We start from the raw sequence: 20,804 nt of genomic DNA, 5'->3' as shown, positions 1-20,804 counted from the left end.
CTACAACCCCCACATCTTGATGTAACAAGCTTGTCCATCTGTCATCAGAGTGTACACATCTGACAGCTCAACTTGCCAACTCCCTGATTGAGCTCTTACTCCAACATCATGACATCGATGCCCTTCATGCCAGCAACAATACACTCCATCTACTGGTAATGGATGCATCCAACAACATGACATGTGAAATTTGCATAGTCAATGCTCTTCCTACTTTGGTACTGCCTGCTGCAACTTTTGCTGATGAAAAAACACACTCCCAAGCCATGGATTTGACACATCAGTGACCCTTCATGTATGAGCATTGTGTGTTATGTTCCCACCCCCTCTTCTCACCTCATGGCTATTTCAAATGGTGCCTGTCATAGGTTAATGACCACAGAATACCCTCCTGTCCATTAGAAGGCAAGGCAGCTGACAGCTAACAAACTGCACCACACTAAGGCCCCCGTGCAGCAACTGTTAGACACGGGTAATAGACCACCGCTCTTCTAGTGACTGGTCTTCACCTGTCCACCTGGTCTCTAAGAGAGATGGTACCTACAGATTGATCAGAAGCTACTGCACACTAAACATGAACACAGTAATTAATAACTGTTCCCTTCCACACATCTGAGACTTTACACAACAGCTGTATGGAGCACATGTGCTTAGTGTCAGACACTGCCACAAGGTTTACCATCAAAACCCTATGCAAACTGATGATGCCCTGAAAATGACCAACATTATACCACTCAGCCTACTCAAATATTGTTTCACACCTTACAGACTGAAAAATGCCACCCAAACCTGGCAGTGATTTATTGATTCTCTACTTTTCCTACTGCCATTCTGCTATACATATCTGGATGACATCCTTATCTTTTCCTCTTCCAATAACAAACACAAGAAACACTTATTGCATATGTTACATGTCCTTGCAGACAATGGTCTTAAAATTAATCAAGATAAAAGTCAACTTCATCATAATGGTATCATGTTCCTTGATCATGAAGTTACTCCTGAGGGCATTCTATGCCTTCATCTCTGAGCTACCATTACCTGAAACCTACCACATCTTTGCAGGTTTATGGGCATGGTAAACATCAGGCGCAACTACATGTTGAGAATTAACTCCATTACTTCTCCTCTTGAAATGGATGAGCAGGCTCACTTGCAGCAACAAGATCCAGATGTACAGAATCTGTTACAAGACTTGTCTACATTCTTTATAATGGAATTCTGACTCCTACTTGGCTCAGCTACTCCAGTGTTGTGTGACAGTTCTACTGGTACAGTACAACCCCTAGTCCCTTCTGCCTTGTATTGCACAATCTTCAACATCATTCACAATGTGGACCATCCATGCATAAAAGCCACCATGTACCTGCTTAGTGAGTGCTTTGTTTGGCTTGACGTGAAAAGTGACTGCCATACCTGGGTGTGCACATGTATTGCCTGCCAACGTAGCAAGGTTGGTCAACAGGCACTACCTTATCTTGGACATTTTGTCATCCTAAAAGGATGTTTTTGCCACATCCATTTTGACCTAGTTGATCCCCTGCCTCCATTGGAAGGTTTCAAATACATTTTCTCTATGATCAACTGGACTAGACAGATCGGCCCATACATTTCTTTACACCTGGCTGGCCCACTTTGGCAGTGCATCATGTTGCTGTAGATCAGGGTTGTCTGTTTGAATCACTCCTTTTTGCTAAGCTCTGTAATCTGTGGGGTACTGCCAAGCTTCGTACCAGTGCCTACTGTCCCTAAAGTAACGGACTTATAGGACGTTTGCATCGCACTCTGAAAGTGGCACTCTTGTGTCACATCAGTGGCTGGGCAGAAATGTTACTGTGCATCCTCTTGGGCATATGTACCACCTTCAAAGAGGATTTTGAATCATCTGTAGTTGAGGCACTGTATGGTTAACCTTTGATCCTTCCTGCAGAGTATGTTGAGGGCTCTGATCCTCTTCCGCCCTCCTCCACCCTACCCACATTAGTTAAGTGCATATGCTCACACATCTCGTGCATTTGTGTGCCTCTCCCCATGCTCAAATAGCTCCACACATCTTCATTCACAGCTACCTACGATTGTGTCATACTCTGTGATGAGTGCTCACACTTGCCCGCGAAAGGCAATGGTCCAAAGTTCGAATCTCGGTCCGGCACACAGTTTTAATCTGCCAGGAAGTTTCATATCAGCGCACACTCCACTGCAGAGTGAAAATCTCATTCTGGAAACATCCCCCAGGCTGTGGCTAAGCCATGTCTCCACAATATCCTTTCTTTCAGGAGCGGTAGTTCTGCAAGGTTCGCAGGAGAGCTTTTGTAAAGTTTGGAAGGTAGGAGACGAGGTACTGGCAGAAGAAAAGCTGTGAGGATGGGGCATGAGTCGTGCTTGGGTAGCTCAATTGGTAGATCACTTGCCCACAAAAGGCAAAGGTCCAGAGTTCGAGTCTTGGTTTGGCACACAGTTTTAATCTGACAGGAAGTTTCAGGTTTTCTGTTATTTTGAAAATAACTTGGTCTGTATACTGCAGCCATAACTTATTAAACTTTCCAGCAAGGTACAACAATAAAAATGACAGAATCCCACACATCCATGATTTGATTTGCTTTAACAAACCACCAAACTCTCTAAGAACATGTACAGGGAACGATTTTCAAACAAAATTAAAATCTTTTCTGATAGAAAAGTGTTTATATTCATAAACCAGTAACATACTAGTTGTAATGTAATAAATGGACAAAATAGGCATAAGATGCAACAGTTACAGAATATAAAATATTTTGTAAGTGCAATTACTGTTGTGCTATTATTTCTGGCATTTGAAAAAGCCATTGTGGTGGCCTCATGCAAAGAAAATGTAAATAAATTAAATAACTACATGAATTTCTTCAGTAATATTCACACCTGTCAGGCCCTGCCTTTTTCGAAGTATTTGGGTATTTTGACTGGCTCCTGTATCTTGCACACTCTTCTTCCTTGTTTATGATGTGTCTTAAATGTCATTTAGCAAAGTTAGTTGTTTTAGAAATCAATTTTATCTTATTTTTTTAACTGTAAAGTCCAATCAAGTTTCAAGGTTATCGAGTATTCTCAGGAACAGAAATGTCACCAGGCTGTGTCATAGGCACCACGTAAATGAACCTGGACTATCAAGTAATAATTCTTGTATATTGTACACCTTTATTTGTGTGTTATTTTACTCTTTTAGTCCTACTATTTTATTCCTACAATTTAACAAAGCAATAATTGGTATAAATTCAGAATAGATAACATTAACTTTTTTGGTCATGGTTAAGATAATGTATACAAATAAAACAATTTACAATTTTGTTAGCCAAAGTTTGGTAAAAATAAGAAAATTCTCATCAAGCCTCTTCAAAATAAAGGAGGGCAGGATCATCTTTTATTAATATAAATAGGTATAAATTACATATGGAATTCTGGAGTGTTTGTATGTAAAACATTGCTCTGTCGTTCTTGTTGTCATTGAAATAAATAACACTGGCTTTGAAACAGGAGAAAATTACTTCTGCCATCAGGGAATACAATTAAGTTCGTTAAATTAAGAAATAAAAACAATGACAGAAGAAGTAGTGAATGAAATTTTGTTACTAGGAGTCATACGACAGACAATGGAGCTGCACTAAAAGCATGATAAGTGGCTTAGAAACAAACGCTGATCTGTGACACTAAAACTGCCATTCTCATCTGACAGTGGCACATAGCGATGACTGTACAATCCTAACAAGACCTTGGACTCCTCACACGTAGCACAGACCCATAATGTATTTTCTGATCACTGTGGTGAAGTTAGAGGAGGTACACTTCAAGAGTCAACTGGAACTGCTACAGAAAGGGTCTTGGCACAGAGCTAGATAGAATACCACAAAAGTGTGGAGACTATGACTTCACAGATCTCACCAAGCTAATTTCAAACAGATTAATACTGTGAGGATGCTGGATAGGGACTACCAAACCTCTACCCATACCACACCAGGAGCTTCACCAGAACAATCCATTTGCTGAAAAGGCCATACATGCAGGTGGAGAACTGTTACAATGTCTTAACCAAAATCTGAAAGACAAAGTAGAGCAAACTAGCAAAAAGTCTCATCATCAAAGTGGAAAGCAGTGTAGTCTGGAAACAGTTCAAAAAAACTCAGTGGAGATCCCACAGATGCCTGCAATTATTTCACCTAAGTGACTGTACACCAATTGCTGTTCAGCTGCAAAATCACAACAGACATGACTTTAGAAACCATTAAGAGGTCTCAAGCTTCCTTGCAAATACATCCACAGTGGCTGAGCTGGAGTAGGTAATATCTAACAGTAAGCAAAACAGAAAAGCTGGTATCAAGAAACTAATGGTTGAATAAAATAAATAAATAAAAATTAACTTTGAATACAAATCAATGAAATGGTTACTGGAGACAATAAAAGTTTATCTTACTACTTGCACATCCCAGAGACATGAAGGAAGGTCAGGCCAGTTGTTGTGTCAAAACCAGGGGAGGAATGAAATGAGTCGAAAAATTCCTGTCTGTGTCATTATTCCATCATTCCATTAAGTATAAGAAATAAAATGCTCCACTTATCACAAACATAATGAAAGAAAAATTTGTTCACTAGCAAGTAGGATTCTGCCCTGGAAAATCAAATATTGGCTACAACCTAAACCTGACATAGTGTGTTTAGGGTGACTTTGTGAAAAGAGAGATTACTGGAGTGCTCTGGCAGCTCTGTATGACCCCATTAATCAGATGAGGCCACTTGGCAGTCATGTCAACATAAAACACTGCACAGAAATTACAGCAGAGGTGGTATATGAGATGATTCATTTCATAAGTGACCATGTTGTTACAGGACAGGATATTTTTGTGGCTTGATGGGAAAAGAATGTTCTTGGTAAGTGCACAGTACAGGCGAAGTGCTTGGGCCATCAACAGGAAATAGGAGTATGTGTGGTATAAAGCTTGACTGGAATATTTCATTAATTAGATTGGCACACTAACAGATTATGGACTAGGATTAAATGTTAGTGCTTGTTTTCAAATGTCTTACTAAGTTCTTCAGCACACTGGGCAAGACATTGCTTGTTACTGCAGATGTGCCATCACAGGTTGTTCGACTCTATGGGAGAACTTTTTTGTGTGGAATGGTGACCGGTATAAAGCAGTTTTTATATGAATTGATGTTTTTGTGGAGCTATCGGAGATGTGGATGTTAACATAGAGGTAGGTGGTTTGAAATGGATAGGAAATGAGATGCTGAGCATGCAGAAGCACAATGACTAAGTATCATGGCCCTACATATGGTTATGAAAATATCTTCAACAAACGTGAACAAGGCAGGAAGGGGGTTAGAATTTAAGGTAACCAGAAAGCTAGAAAACTATGAGAAGCTGTTAGTTATTCATGGCAGAAGCTGTTTCTGTTATGTACCTTTACATTACTTTTATGTTCTCATTATTATTTTTAGTTTTTGGACCATATTTCCTTAAACTGCCCCTCTCACATATTTTATTTCTTATTTCAGTTAACTGTCCAGTGCAAAATTAACCAAAATTATGTTGCAGAAGCTCTTTTAGCACTTCAGGATCCTAAGAGTAAAGAACTGATTACCGCAAAAAATCAGAAAGTGGTTGAATTTGAAAGTTGCATTTCAGTGACTCAACACAAATTTCTTCATCAGGTTTGTTTATCCTTTTAAATTTGTCTGTGTTTGTCTTATTAGAAGAATCATTCCAGCAAATTAATTTGCACACATTATATTCTATGTATTTACAGTACATACCACTAAAGATATCTGTTATCTTTCCTACCATTCATGTCTCAGAGGATCTTCTGGATTTTGGGAAAGTTTGCCGAGGTGAAACCAAAGAGATGATTCTAACATTGACAAATAATACAGGTAATACCTACTAAAATGCAAAATATGCTCTAAATTATATAATATTATTCCAAAGTTGAGGCAATCAAAAATTGTCCAAATAACACTAAAAAAGAAGTTTACCTCATTGAATGGGAGTCACTTTGAAAATGTGCATAGATGTGCATACCTAGCATCTCCTTGTAATGTTCTGTGATAGTAATCCCAGGTGAAAATACATGCACAGCTGACTGGTTGAGGTATTACTTTACTCTCATAACTGTAGAAAGCTATTTCCCTGTGGTACCAGTTGATTGATAGAGCTAAATTAGACAGACTGTACAAAAATGAGCTCTGAAGATTGATGCTGCCTTTGGTAGGTTTGGATAGCTTTAGTCACAGATACTACACTACGCTACCAGTAAAATAATGTAAAATCTGATCAGGCTTAACTATGCTGTAAAATGACCCAATGGAAATTCCAGTATGGATCAACAACAATATGGAAATAATATATTGCTATTCACATCACAGGGGAGGCCCTGAATCACTGATAGGCACAACAAAATAGGGTGCTAGAATATTCCAGCTTTTCGACCAAGTCCTTCTTTAGTAACAAAAATCTCACACATGTCCACACAACTCACATGTGGCCACTGTCTCTGGGTGCAAAGGCCCAAATGAGGCTGTGTTCAACATGAGTAGCATTCCATTTGGAGTGGGTAGTGGGGGTAAAGAAGTGGTGGCAGATGGGGAGAAGGAGAGGGGGTATCATGTCAGGGTGGGGAAGCAGCCAGTTCTGCATTTGGGAGCATTCAGGGATGTGGTGGGAGCAGGATAGCACTACTAACATCAGAGTGTAGTGCAAGGGAGGGGTGGGAGGGTGGAGAGGGAGGGAATAGAGGAGAGAAGTAAATCTGAGAAAACGACTACATAGGTGCACTGGCAGCACAGAAGGTTTTTGTAGTACTGCGATGGGAACAAGGAAGAGGATAGGCAGCTGAACAACAAGAACTACCATGAGATGAGGCATATGTTGTAGGGAGAGTACACAGCTGCACAGTTCAGGAAGGCTAATGCTGCTGGGAAGAATCCAGATGGCACAGTCTACGAAACAGTAATTAAATTGAAGCACATTGTATTGGTGGCATGCTTAAAAGAGACTACTAGTTGTCATTAGCTATTCGACTAAGTCCTTCGTCAAATGTAGACAAAACACATACACATTCACACATGCAGAACTCACACACATATGGCCACTGTTGTCTGTGGGTGTAAAAGCCCAACTGTGACTGTGTCTGAGGTGAGCAGTGCTCTCAGCTGGGGTAAGTAGTGCAGATTCAGAAGACGCATGGGTATGTGTGAGAGGGGGGGGGGGGGTGAAGAAGCTCATGCTGCCTGTGGGAGTGCGCAGTGGATGCAGGTTAGTGGACTGCTAGGTACAAAATTAGGAGATTTTTGGGGAGTGGGGAGAGAGGGGGAGGGGGGGGGGGGGAGGGAGTAAGAGGTAGAGAAGAGGAGTACAGAAGATGAAGGACTATGTGGGTGTGTTGGCAGGATATAAGACATGTGTAGGGCTGGATTGAAGCAGGGATAGTGGTAGTTGGAGACAGGGACTAGTGAAAGTTGAGGGAAGGGGGATTATGGGAATGAAGGATATATTGCAGGAAGAGTTCCTACATGCACAGTTCAGTAAATCTGATGTTGGTGGGAAGAATCCATATGGCACCAGCTGTGACGCAGTTGTTGAAGTCAAGTATAATGAGTTGGGTGGCATGATTAGCAACTGGTTGGTCCAGTTGACACATGGTCACTGTTTGGCTGTGGCCATAAAAGCAAGCAGGTCATTTGTTACTGGACACATAGGACACTTCAGTGTGGCTGCAGCTAAGTAGGTAGATTACATGATTGCTCTCACAGGAAGCTCTACCTTTGGTGGGATAGGAGATGCCTATGGCAGGACTGGAGTAAGTGGTAGTGGGAAGATGTATGGGACAGGTCTTACATCTAGGTTTGTTTGCAGGCATATGAGTCACGAGGCAAGGGGTTAGGAACAATGGGAGGAATATGGACAGCCAAGGATATTGTGAAGGTTAGTTGGGTGATAGAATACTTCTGTGGGAGGAGTAGGGATAATAGTGGCAAACATATTTCTCCTATCATGACCTGTAAATGGATATCATCTGGAGCCTTCCCATCAATGCCAGCTTATCTGAACTGTGCAACTGGGAATTCTCTCTGCAACACATGCTTCATTCCCATAAATCCCCTGGCCTCAGCCTTCTCTAGTCCATGTCCTCCACCTGCCTATCACATTCCCTGCTTCCACTTGAGCCCTACGCATGCCTTCTACCCCATCAGTGCAGCTGCATAGTCCTCTCCCTTTCTCTGCTTCTCTCCTTTCCCCTCTACGATTCCCCACTCCCTTCCACCCTCCTCCATCAAATGCAGCCTCCTAATGTTGCACCTAGCAGTCCACAATCTGTCCTCGCCATGTTCCTGCACACCCTGACAGGCACCACTAGCATCTTCCCTCACCCCTACCTTGCCATCCATTCTCCTCCGTGCCCCATGTCTCTCCTATATCCTCACTACCCATCCCTGATACAGTCACAATCAAATTTTAGCATCTGGTGATGACAGTGGCCATATGTGTGTGTCTTATGCATATGAGAATGTTGGTGTTTTGTCTATACCTGACAAAGGACTTAGTCGGTACATAAAATAATGGAAAGGCAACACCCTCCTACAGTGAACCAATGCATGGAGCACAGAGACAGGTAACAGTAAGCATTATTCTGGCTATCTTTTGAGTTCTTGATATTTTTCTAGCAAAACTACTCACATTCACATGCACAACCACATAGACATCCAAATAAGCATTTCCATGGCCACGACAAGACCAATTATTGATACTTGATTCTTAAAAGCAGTTGCCAGAACAGATGTAACTGGGAATACAAAGAGAAAGTAGTGGGCAAGAGGCAGGTCTTTGAACAGATGACTCAGTGGCTACACAACAAGATGAGAGGAGTACAGAGAGTAGAGCAAAAAGAGTTTTAGGAAGGGTGGGGGGGGGGAGGGGGAGGAGAGGAAGATGGAGATGAAGAGGGAGAAAGGTAATAAAGAGAGAAAAGAGAGTGTTAGAAAAGGGAGGAGAAAGAGGGGGGTATTGGAGGATAAAGAGGGGGATAAGGGGCAGAGAGAGAGAGAGAGAGAGAGAGACAATGAGGAGAGAGATACAGAATGCCCACAGTGGGGGAGAGGAGGGGGAATGTGGTGGGAGAAGGCAGTGCAACATCTGGACTGAAAAGTAGTGGCGTGGACAGATGGAGGGAGGGAAAAGGTTAGGTGAGGCAGTGGGACAGATTAGCAAAAGTTTAGGACAGGAGGACTGCAAGGACTTAGGGTATGCTGGAGAGACAATTCTCATCTACATAGTTCAAAGAAACTTATGCTGAGACTGAGTATTTGAATGGCCCAGATAATGAAGCAGCTGTTGAAATCACTTGTGTTGTAGTGTGCAGCATTTTTAGCAACTGGATGGTAACCTTTGTCGTTTGCCACAATTTGTTAGTGGCCATTCATACAAGTAAACTGTTAGTTACTTGTCATGCCCACACAGAACACAGTACAGCAATTGCAGCACAGCTGATATATAACACAGCTGCTTTCACTTGTGACCTCTCTTTTAGTGGTAGGAAATTGCTATGACTGGACTGCATTAGGAGGTAGTGGGTGGGAGTATGGGACAAGTCTACTGTGTGGATCAACCACAGGGGAATGACCCATAGGGTGGATAATTGGGAGGAGCATTGGAATGAGGATGGATAAGTATATTCTATAGATTGTGTGGGTAGTGCAGTAGGTGATACGGACAGGTTTTTGGGTAATATATTCAATACAAGGGGTATGATGAAAGGTTATCAAAACCCTGAGGGAGAATGTGGCTGAGCTTTTGAAAGGCAGGGCGATACAGGATGATCAGAGAAGTGCTGGTTGTTGGTTGGTTAATAGGTTTACTGGTGTTGGAGGAGGAGATGGCACAGATTTGTTTATGAAAGAGCAGGATAGGATATTGTCTGTCAGTAAAATCTCTGGTAAGGTTATTGATATATTTCTACTGCACACACAGTGCCCGAAGGAAGGTGAGGTTATAAGGAACAGACTTTTCCACATGGAGCAGGTGCCAGCTGTCAAAGTAGCAGTACTGCTGGCAGTTGATATGCTTGATATGGATAACCTATTTATGGAGCCATCTGAGATATGGAGATCAACATCTAGGAAGATGGTTTGATGAGTTGAGAAAGACCATATGAAGTGCATTTGGGAGAAAATGTTGAGGTTATGGAGGAAAGAGGAAAGGTTGCCCTTGCCATGAGTCCAGATGATAAAAATGTCATCAATGAATCTGAATCAGACAAGAGGTTTAGGTGTTGACTGGATAGGAATGACCCCTCCAGATGGCCCATAAATAAATTGGTATAGGATGGTGTCATCTGAGCACCCATGGCTTTGTTTATAGATTTCACATTCAAAAGTGAAATATTTATAAGTCAGGATATAGGTGGCTATGAGGAGTAGGAAGAGGTGGTCAGTTTTGTATCACAAAGATTATTCTGACTATCTTTTGAGTTATATATCTAAAAACAAAGATGATGATAACCATATCTTTTGAGTTAGCTATTTTTCTAGCAAAACTACTCACATTTGCATGCACAGCCACACAACTGGAAGGCCATGGATGTGGGGGATGTTGGTATACAAGGTCATTGCATCTACAATGTCTAGCAAGGAGTCTGGTGGTAATGGAACAGGAACTGTGGAGAGACAGTGAAGGAAGTGAGCAGTGTCTTGATTGTACAATGGGAGATGACAGACAACAGTTTGGAGGTGTTGGTCAACAAAGGCATAGATTTGTTCTGTAGGATCATTGTACCCAGCCACAGTGGGATAGCCAGTTGTTGAGTTGGGTTTGTGGAGTGTGGAGAGTTGGTAAAAGGTAGAACTGCAGAGTCTGCTGGTGTGAGGAGGGATAGGGATTCAGGTGTCAGGTTTTGGAATGGACCTAAGGCATTGAAAAGCTGCTTGAAGCCATATTAGACTTCTGGTATGTACTCATGGTTGTAAGGTTTGAATGCAGAGATGCCAGAAAGTTGGTGGAGACCCTTATCCACATAGGCACTACAATTCAGGACCTCTGTGGCTGAGCCTTTGTGTGCAGGAAGGATGTTAAGGTCTGGACTGTTTTTCGGGTTACGGGTGGCAGTATGTTCCATACAGGTATGGTGGACTGAGGAGGGATTTAGGAAGAAAGGTGTGACAAGGTTAGAAGTGAGGCCCCTGAAAGATTTATCAGGAAAAAAAAGGAAAGAAGATAGTTTTGTCAGAAAGACAGACAACAGTGTTGAGAGCTGTGTGTTCAGGAGTGGTGTGTCTCATGGAGGGAGGAGGAAGTTTATGAGGATGTGTTAGGCAGTATATTTATTTTATTTATTTATTTATGTCCTAAATCTTTGTGGTACATATACCATACCTTAGATGTTGGACAAAATGATATTACATTAATATACTGTTACATTGGTGTATACATTACATTTATAAATTGTTACATTTTTATATTGCTATATTGTTACATTACATTTTTATATTGTTACAACCAACTTATTTTTCAAGATACTGCGTTACTGAGTAAAAACAGTTTTCCAAGAGATATGATGTTACAGATTTTTTAAAGCTATGGATTTTGTTTATGGCCTTTAGGTTACTTGGCAGCTTATTAAACAAATGTGAACCTGAGTGATATACACCTTTCTTGCACAGTGTGGTATAACAATGATGTTTGTGTATGTCACTATTTGCCCTTGTATGGTGTTCATGTACAGATTTATTTTGAATAAATACATTTCCATTTTTTAGCATGCTTTTTTTTAGGAACATTACAACTTCTAGTATATAGATACATGGTAGGGGTAGAATCCCAGTTCTTTAAAGAATGGTTTGCATGATTTTCGGCTGTTGGCATTTTTCATTACCCTCACAATCTTTTTTTGTTTCCGGAATGTGGTTATGCAATGAGGAGAATTTCCCCAGAATATGATGCCATATCTTAACCCTTTGAACGGAACATCGGTCTGAGATACCGCCATAGTTGACATTAACAATGCTAACGGCGCTGCATTGTTCGTGAGGGTGGGGAGAAGCCCAGTAATCTTCAGTCGGGTCCCGAACCGCAGCTGGCCAACAACGTATTGTCGGCGCATGCATTGTTTTCAAGTAAGTAGAATTTTTGTTACGTATTGTCGGTCTGTGAGACCGTGTTCCGAAAAAATGCATTCCCCTCCCGGTCTGACAGACCGGGTGTTCCTAAAAGTGTCAAATTTTTGCCGGTCTCCCAGACCGGTGTTCCTAAAAGTATCACGCATTTGTCGGTCTGTATGACCGATGTTCCACTCTTTGAACTCTTCTGTTTTCTGTGTAGCAACATTTCATCTATTTGATTGAAATTTTTGCCACCACACGATGCTTAATACTTTTGTGTTCATAGAAGAACGAGAAAAAAGTGTAACAACTCGTATTTAACGTTTTAATTTTTCCTCTTTCCGTTTTTCACACACATTCTCCAATTTACCGCGCAAACTTATTACAGCGATAGAATTATCCCCATTAAATTTCGTTAAAACTCATTTTTCCCTTTTTCCTTGCAGGTTTACAATGGAAGGTCCGAAATATGTTTCAAATCGGTCGAAAAGAATTGTAGCCCTTGCACGCTCTCAAAATTACCTTGAAGAATCAGACTCGGAAGTGGATTCAGATGAATCATGCATTCCAGATGAGGACCTTACTATCCAAGATCCTCGCAATGAAACAGATAATGACGATGACTCTCCCAATGATGATGATCGCGATGATGAAACTATTCGAGAAATATTTGAAGTCGAAAATACCGCAGTTCGCGAAGAAACTGGAGAGCAACCACAGTCTGACATAACTTCTGGTGGAAGCAGACTAATCACTCCACAGAAGCCTGCTGATGTTGCTAGCTCATCTACGCGTTCTGATGACACTCTAGATGAGAGTCGTCTTCCAGTTTCTTACTACGGAAGAAACAAGTGTTTCACATGGTCATCAACTCCTGTTCGCTCTAAGACGCGAACAGCAGCATCCAATATAATAAAGGTACGGCTATCAAAGATACAAGGGCCTGCTCTTACCGTGGGGAAAAACCCACTCCCAGGTGAAGTGTGGCGCCTTTTGTTTACTGACGACATGATTGAGACGATTGTAAAGCATACTAATGAAAAGTTGGCCAAAATTCGTTCTGTTATTGAACTAAAAGAAAGTGTAGCTTACAGAGACACTACTGTGCAGGAAGTGAACGCTGTGATTGGAGTCACAGTTCTTTGCAGCATATTCAAATCTGCGAGGGAGCCTATGACCTCGCTGTTTTCCACTTCGGTCTTGGGGAGGCCAATTTTTCGATCAATAATAACAGAAAAGCGATTAGGAATATTGCTTAGGGCATTTAGATTCGATGACTCGAGCACGAGGGAACAGAGGGAAAAATATGACCCAGCTGCTGCCATTACAGACATATTTAATAAGTTTATTTGGAACTGCCAACAAATTTATAGCCCTGGAGCGCATTTGACAGTTGATGAAACTTTGGTGCCTTTCAGAGGGAGGGTTAAATTTCGTATATATATGCCGAATAAACCGGCTAAATATGGCATTAAGGTCATGGGTCTGGCAGATGCACACAATGCATATATTTACAATGCCTACATCTACTCCGGCAAAGGCTGTGATGGAGCCACACTTTCTACAGCAGAAAAGAAAAAGAGCATTCCCACGCAGTCTGTAATCCGCCTATCTAAAGGGCTGTATGGCACAAACAGAAATATTAGTTGCGACAATTGGTTTTGTTCTGTGGAACTTGCCCAGGAGCTACTAGCTCACAATTTGACATTAGTTGGGACACTAAAAAGAAACAGACCCCAGATACCAGCAGAATTTCAAGCAAGAAGCGATCGTGAAATTGGGTCCAGCCTTTATGGCTTTACGAAAGAAATGACTCTGCTTTCTTATGTCCCAAAAAGGAATAAGGCAGTCCTACTTCTTTCGTCAATGCATCATTCCAATTACACTGACGTTTCAAATGATAAACCTGAAATCATATCTTTTTATAACGCCACAAAAAGTGGAATAGACACGCTAGATATGAAGTGCAGTGTTTATTCTACTAATCGCAAAACAAGAAGGTGGCCGTTGGCTATTTTTTACCACATGGTGGCCATGGCTGGATCAAACGCAAGTATACTTTATGGACTTTTTGGAGAGAAGAAAACCGTATCACGTTTTGATTTCCTGAAAAGAGTTTCTCTATATTTGGTCTACGATTTCGTAAAATCCCGACTGGCAATCTCCAATCTGCCTCAAGAGCTACAAAGTATTATTTCATCTTTAGAAGAAGAGGCAGCAAAAGAAAAGCAAATCGTTAGCCAACGGAATAAATTTGTTGTTCGAGTTGATGAGTGTCCGACGGACACACTTGGTAAAAGAAAAACCTGTCGATTTTGTCCATATCAAAAAAAGAGGAAAACTGCCTACAAGTGTATTTCTTGCGAAGAACCAACGTGCTTGGAGTGTTCACGAAAAGTGTGCAAGACTTGTGCAATTAAAAATAAAAGTTAAATTTTTTCTTTGCATTACATTTTAGTATTCATTTTCTTTGTGTTGTAACTATAATAATGTAAAAAAAAAGTATTTCTAAAGGAGTAATGTGTAAACAACAAAACACTGCAAATTAAAGTTTTTCCTAGTAATAAACTTGAATTTACTGGTATTTTAACAAATATTATGGTTCAAAAACCTATTATTATGTTTAATTACACCTTAAAGAGAGAGAGAAGCAACGTAGAAGTGCGGAAAAGTCATAAAAATAGAGAAAAATACACTTTAAATGTCCTAGCGGTCTAGCAGACCGATGTTCCATCTTACCGCCGAGTAAAAGATGTTCCGGTTAGAGGGTTAATAGGGAGTGTATGCAAGCGTAATACACTGCTCTAACTGTTTCAGGACTTGTGTTGCTCCATATAATCCTCATCACATAAGTCATTTTGGATAGTTTAGAATTTAATAAAGTGATGTGGGAATTCCATTTAAGATTGTCTTGTAAGTAGATGCCAAGAAATTTTTCTTCAGTGACACTGTTAATTCTTTGGTTTTCCATTGACATGTTTGGTTTTAATGGGTTTTTATTTTGTTGTGTATGGAAGTGTAAGATGACTGTTTTTTGAGGGTTTATCAGTAATTTATTCCTCATAAACCACTCTGAGACATTTTCACTTGTGACTTTAGCATTTAAACTTAGAGCCATTTCATTTTCACCTTCAATTAATATGCTTGTGTCATCTGCAAATAGCACTGGTTCGGAGTGTTGAACGTGTAGGGGGAAGTCGTTTATGAAAATTAGGAAGAGAAAGGGACCTAAAACTGATCCTTGTGGTACACCATGGGTTAATGTGGAAGATTTCGATTGATAAGCTTGGAGTTCGTTTTTTCCCATGTGTTTTACCTTTGTTATCTGAGAGCAATTTTCTAGGTAGGATTTCAGCCACTCGTGTGGCAGGCCTCTTACACCAAACCACTCTAACTTTCTTAGGAGAATTTCATGGTCTATTAGATCAAATGCTTTTGTTAAATCCAGGAAAATCCCCGAAACATTTTTGTGATTATCCACTGAATTTAAAATACGATTTATGAGGCTAAAAGTGGCTGTTTCAGTACTGCACTGAGGCCTGAAGCCATGCTGACATCCTGAAATCATATATTTTTGTTAAAGAAATCAGTTAGTTGTAGCAGAACAAGTTTTTCAATGATTTTTGAAAAACCTGATAGGAGTGACACAGGCCTATAGTTGACCATCTGCTGCCGATCGCCCTTTTTGTAAAGGGGTACAACTTTTGCAGTTTTTAACTGTCATGGGAAAATACCACTTGATAGTGAAGAATTGCATATATCTAGCAGTGGTGCGAGTATCTGTTCAGCTGATACTTTTATAATAAGGTCTGGCACATCGTCGACTCTGGCTGAATATTTATTTTTTAATGACTTTATACTGTTTAACAGTTCTTCCCTACTTATTGGACGGAGGAACATGGATGTATTTGTTACACTATTTCCAGAAATTTCCTGTAATATTTTGTTTGATGTTTTTCCCATTTGTTCCTTCGCTAACTCACGAGCAATATTGGTGTAGTAAGAATTGAAGTGATTAGCAATTAATTTTGGATCAGTGATCTTGCTGCCCGCCTGTGACAATACAATATTTTTGTGTGTTTCCACCTTTCCAGTAAGTCTCTATACCATATTCCACATTGTCTTAGCTTTGTTTGATGATTCCATAATAAGTTTGTCATTTTCCCTTAATTTTGCTTCCCTTATTACATGACTCAGAGTTAACTTGTATTTTTTGAAGTGGTGAGCAAATTCAGGGCTGCTATCTGTTTGGGTTTGCTGGGGCCTTTACAAATTATTTTCTTTTTTGGAAATGCAATTTTGAAACAATGTCTGTAAATTTCCATGAAATTATCCAGCTTTTCATCTGTGTTGTAACTGTTGTAGATTTTATTCCACGAGTGGGTACTTAGCATATGTTTGAAGTGCTCAATATTTTGCATGCTGAATTTTCTCTTGTAGATAACATTTCCATTCCTAGACAAATCAATACTTCCGCATATGGCAAGTAGCTGTGCATTGTGGTCACTGTAGTCGGTATTAAAGTTTTCTGAGGTGTGCATGTCAGTGTTTACAAAGATCGGATCAATAAGTGTAGCACTAGTTTTTGTTACGTGTGTAGGGGAGTTTATTTTAGCGCACAGGTTATATTCTTGAATAATATTAAGGGATTTTTCTTTTTGGTGGCTGTGTGTTAAGAGGTCAATATTAAAATCGCCACACAGAACTATAGTTTTGCAAGTATTTTTAAGTTTTCCTAGTGCAAGGTCAAGTTTTTTAAAGAAAATGTTTACATTGCTGTTGGGTGATCTGTAAACACACATTATTATTTCCTGATGTTATTTCAATAGCTGAGGCTTCAAAGTGTCTTTTGCTTCCTAAGTGATGTACACAGTCTATTATCTTATAGTCTATGTTTTCTTTTACATAAATGCAGCTTCCTCCAAGCTTTGATATTGATCTGCAAAAGTAGTTTGCCAGAGTGAAACCGGTTATGCCAGTAGGGCATGCCAGTATGCCAGTAGGGCATGGTCAGGGGGTGTTGGAAATGCTAATTCAGCTGGTGAAGGACAATAGTTCCTATTACAGTGATGGCACTCAGGATGTTGTGGTCACAGAGTAACAGGCTGTCAAGTATGGTCTGAGCTTGGATTGTATGGTTATCAAGGACCAAATTGGTGAGGGTGAGGGACTGACAGAATTGGAAAAGGTGAAGGTTTTGCAATAGGATGGGTGACAGCATGAAAGTCAGTTTTAGTGCTATATACATTAGGTGGGACACCATGTGCCAGACAAGATTACAGAAAAAAATAGGGCTTAGTCTGACAGCAGCATTCTTTTCAGTGTGCCTGCTTGCCATTCATTGCCTCCTCTGTGTGACAAGCAGCAATCTATCCAATTCAAATAGCCGCCATACAGTCATTTGTTTATGAATTAATGTTTATTAATTATATTAATATCAAAATTTACTGTAAAATTATGGAAGGGAGATTCCACACAGCATTTCAGTGAAGGTGTTTCTCATTTCGATTTTCTTTTGTAGACTGAAAGAATAGGCTTTTGCACATTGGTTTGTACTTTCCCCTTTTTCTCACAACTTTATTAGTTGATATCCCACCATAGTAGATGGTAATGATTATGTTGCTAATTCACTTGTGATGCAGCAGATGTCTCATCAGCTTAAGAAATCCTCACTTAACTGTAGCTCTGCTTGGATCTGTGCCATATTTACAGAAATGAGTATACAGTTAGAACAAATAAGTGGAATGATATACAGTAAAATAAAATAACATATTCCATGGAAGGATTGTCATAACTGATCTTCACAAATATATTTCTTTATTCACCTTTGAACATTGCAGATGTTATTAGTGAAAATATTTACCTATACAGCTAAAAGAAGAGATATGTAAAATTTCACGACATTTGTGTCAATGATATTGTGTTACATATAATGTCGATATTACATGTGCAGGAATCTGTTGACAAACCATTTGATATAGATTATTCGTATTTTCTAGCATTCTCTGGTGTTACAACTTAGTGTGACAGAACTTTATCCCAGTTGAATGTGATTCCTCATTCTCTTTTACTGAGTAATATTCTTTTTTTTCCTAAGACTATTTTAAATGTACTGCAGGAAACAGAATGGTCTGTCTTTGGAAGTCTGTTGAAAAGTCTGTGGCCAATATATTAGTGGATGTTATGAATCTTAGCTAGCTTACTGTTCGATAAATGAACAGAATGTCCAGTTCTTGTGTTGTGTTCATATATTAAAATCCAGCAGCCAGAATGATTTATATTTTCTTTAACATTGGGGAAGCAAATACAGCGGCTAGGGACCATTATAATATTAAGCTCTTTATTCTCTTGGAGTAAGTGATGTTGTACATCAGATAGCCTTCTTTTAGATAAAAAAATCCACTCACCAAGTGGCAGCATGAGAATACACATATAAAGGTATATACAGAGGATTTTACGAAGAAATTGAAGAAATGTATGATGAGATAAAAGAAATTATTCAGATAATTAAGGGAGATGAAAATTTAATAGTCATGGGTGACTGGAATTTGATAGTAGGAAAAGGAAGAGAAGGAAACATAGTAGGAGAATATGGATTGGGGGTAAGAAATGAAAGAGGAAGCCACCTGGTAGAATTTTGCACAGAGCATAACTTAATCATAGCTAACACTTGGTTCAAGAATCATAAAAGAAGGTTGTAAACATGGAAGAAGACAGATTATATAATGGTAAGACAGAGATTTAGGAACCAGGTTTTAAGTTGTAAGACATTTCCAGGGGCAGATGTGGACTCTGACCACAATCTATTGATTATGAACTGTAGATTAAAACTGAAGAAACTGCAAAAAGGTGGGAATTTAAGGACATGGGACCTGGATAAACTGACTAAACCAGAGGTTGTACAGAGTTTCAGGGAGAGCATAAGGGAACAACTGACAAGAATGGGGGAAAGAAATACAGTAGAAGAAGAATGGGTAGCTTTGAGAGATGAAGTAGTGAAGGCAGCAGAGGATCAAGTAGGTAAAAAGACCAGGGCTAGTAGAAATCCTTAGGTAACAGAAGAAATATTAAATTTAATTGATGAAAGGAAAAATTTATAAATGCAGTAAATGAAGCAGGCAAACAGGAATACAAACGTCTCAAAAATGAAATCGACAGGAAGTGCAAAATGGCTAAGCAGGGATGGCTAGAGGACAAATGTAAGGATTCAGAGGCTTATCTCACGAGAGGTAAGATAGATACTGACTACAGGAAAATTACAGAGGCCTTTGGAGAAAAGAGAACCACTTGTATGAATATCAAGAGCTCATATGGAAACCCAGTTCTAATCAAAGAAGGGAAAGCGGAAAGGTGGAAGGAATATGTAGGGGTCTATACAAGGGCAATGTGTTGAGGACAATATTATGGAAATGGAAGAGGATGTAGATGAGGATGAAATGGGAGATATGATACTGCGTGAAGAGTTTGACAGAGCACTGAAAGACCAAACTTGAAACAAGGCCCCTGTAGTAGACAACATTCCATTAGAACTACTGACAGCCTTGGGAGAGCCTGTCCTGTCAAAACTCTACCATCTGGTGAGCAAAATGTATGAGACAGGCAAAATACCCTCAGACTTCAAGAAGAATATAATAATTCCAATCCCAAAGAAAGCAGGTGTTGACAGATGTGAAAATTAGCAAACTATCAGTTTAATAAGTCACGGCTGCAAAATACTAACGTGAATTCTTTACAGACGAATGATAAAACTGCTAGAAGTCAACCTCGGGAAGATCAGTTTGGATTCTGTAGAAATATTGGAACACATGAGGCAATACTGACTTTTCTTAGAAGCTAGATTAAGAAAAGGCAAACCTATGTTTCTAGCATTTGTAGACTTAGAGAAAGCTTTTGACAATGTTGACTGGAATACTCTCTTTCAAATTCTGAAGGTGGCAGGGGTAAAAAACAGGGAGCGAAGGGCTATTTACAGTTTGTACAGAAACCAGATGGCAGTTATAAGAGTCGAGGGACATGAAAGGGAAGCAGTGGTTGGGAAGGGAGTGAGACAGGGTTGTAGCCTCTCCCTGATGTTATTCAATCTGTATATTGAGCAAGCAGTAAAGGAAACAAAAGAAAAATTTGGAGTAGGTATTAAAATCCATGGAGAAGAAATAAAAACTTTAAGGTTTGCTGATGACATTGTAATTCTGTCAGAGACAGCAAAGGACTTGGAAGAGCAATTGAATGCAATGGACAGCGTCTTGAAAGGAGGATATAAGATGAACATCAACAAAAACAAAATGAGGATAATGGAATGCAGTCGAGTGAACTCGGGTGATGCTGAGGGAATTAGATTAGGAAATGAGACACTTAAAGTAGTAAAGGAGTTTTGCTATTTGGGGAGTAAAATAACTGATGGTGGTTGAAGTAGAGAGGATATAAAATTTAGATTGGCAATGGCAAGCAAAGCATTTCTGAAGAAGAGAAATTTGTTGACATCGAGTATAGATTTAAATGTCAGATAGTCGTTTCTGAAAGTATTTGTATGGAGTGTAGCTATGTATGGAAGTGAAACATGGATGGTAAATAGTTTGGAAAAGAACAGAATAGAAGCTTTCAAAATGTGGTGCTACGGAAGAATGCTGAAGATTAGATAGGTAGATCACATAACTAATGAAGAGGTATTGAACTGAATTGGG

The 20,804-nt window shown here is 39.8% G+C and overlaps 1 pseudogene; it reads left to right on the top strand.

Moving 5' to 3' along the window:
- LOC126474798 (F-BAR domain only protein 2-like) overlaps positions 1 to 20,804 on the top strand; it is a 118,142-nt pseudogene that overhangs the window by 92,805 nt on the left and 4,533 nt on the right.

Source organism: Schistocerca serialis, chromosome 4, assembly GCF_023864345.2.
Source record: "Schistocerca serialis cubense isolate TAMUIC-IGC-003099 chromosome 4, iqSchSeri2.2, whole genome shotgun sequence".
In the NCBI taxonomy this organism is placed as follows: Eukaryota; Metazoa; Arthropoda; class Insecta; order Orthoptera; family Acrididae; genus Schistocerca; species Schistocerca serialis.
This window is presented reverse-complemented; position numbering and strand designations above follow the sequence as displayed.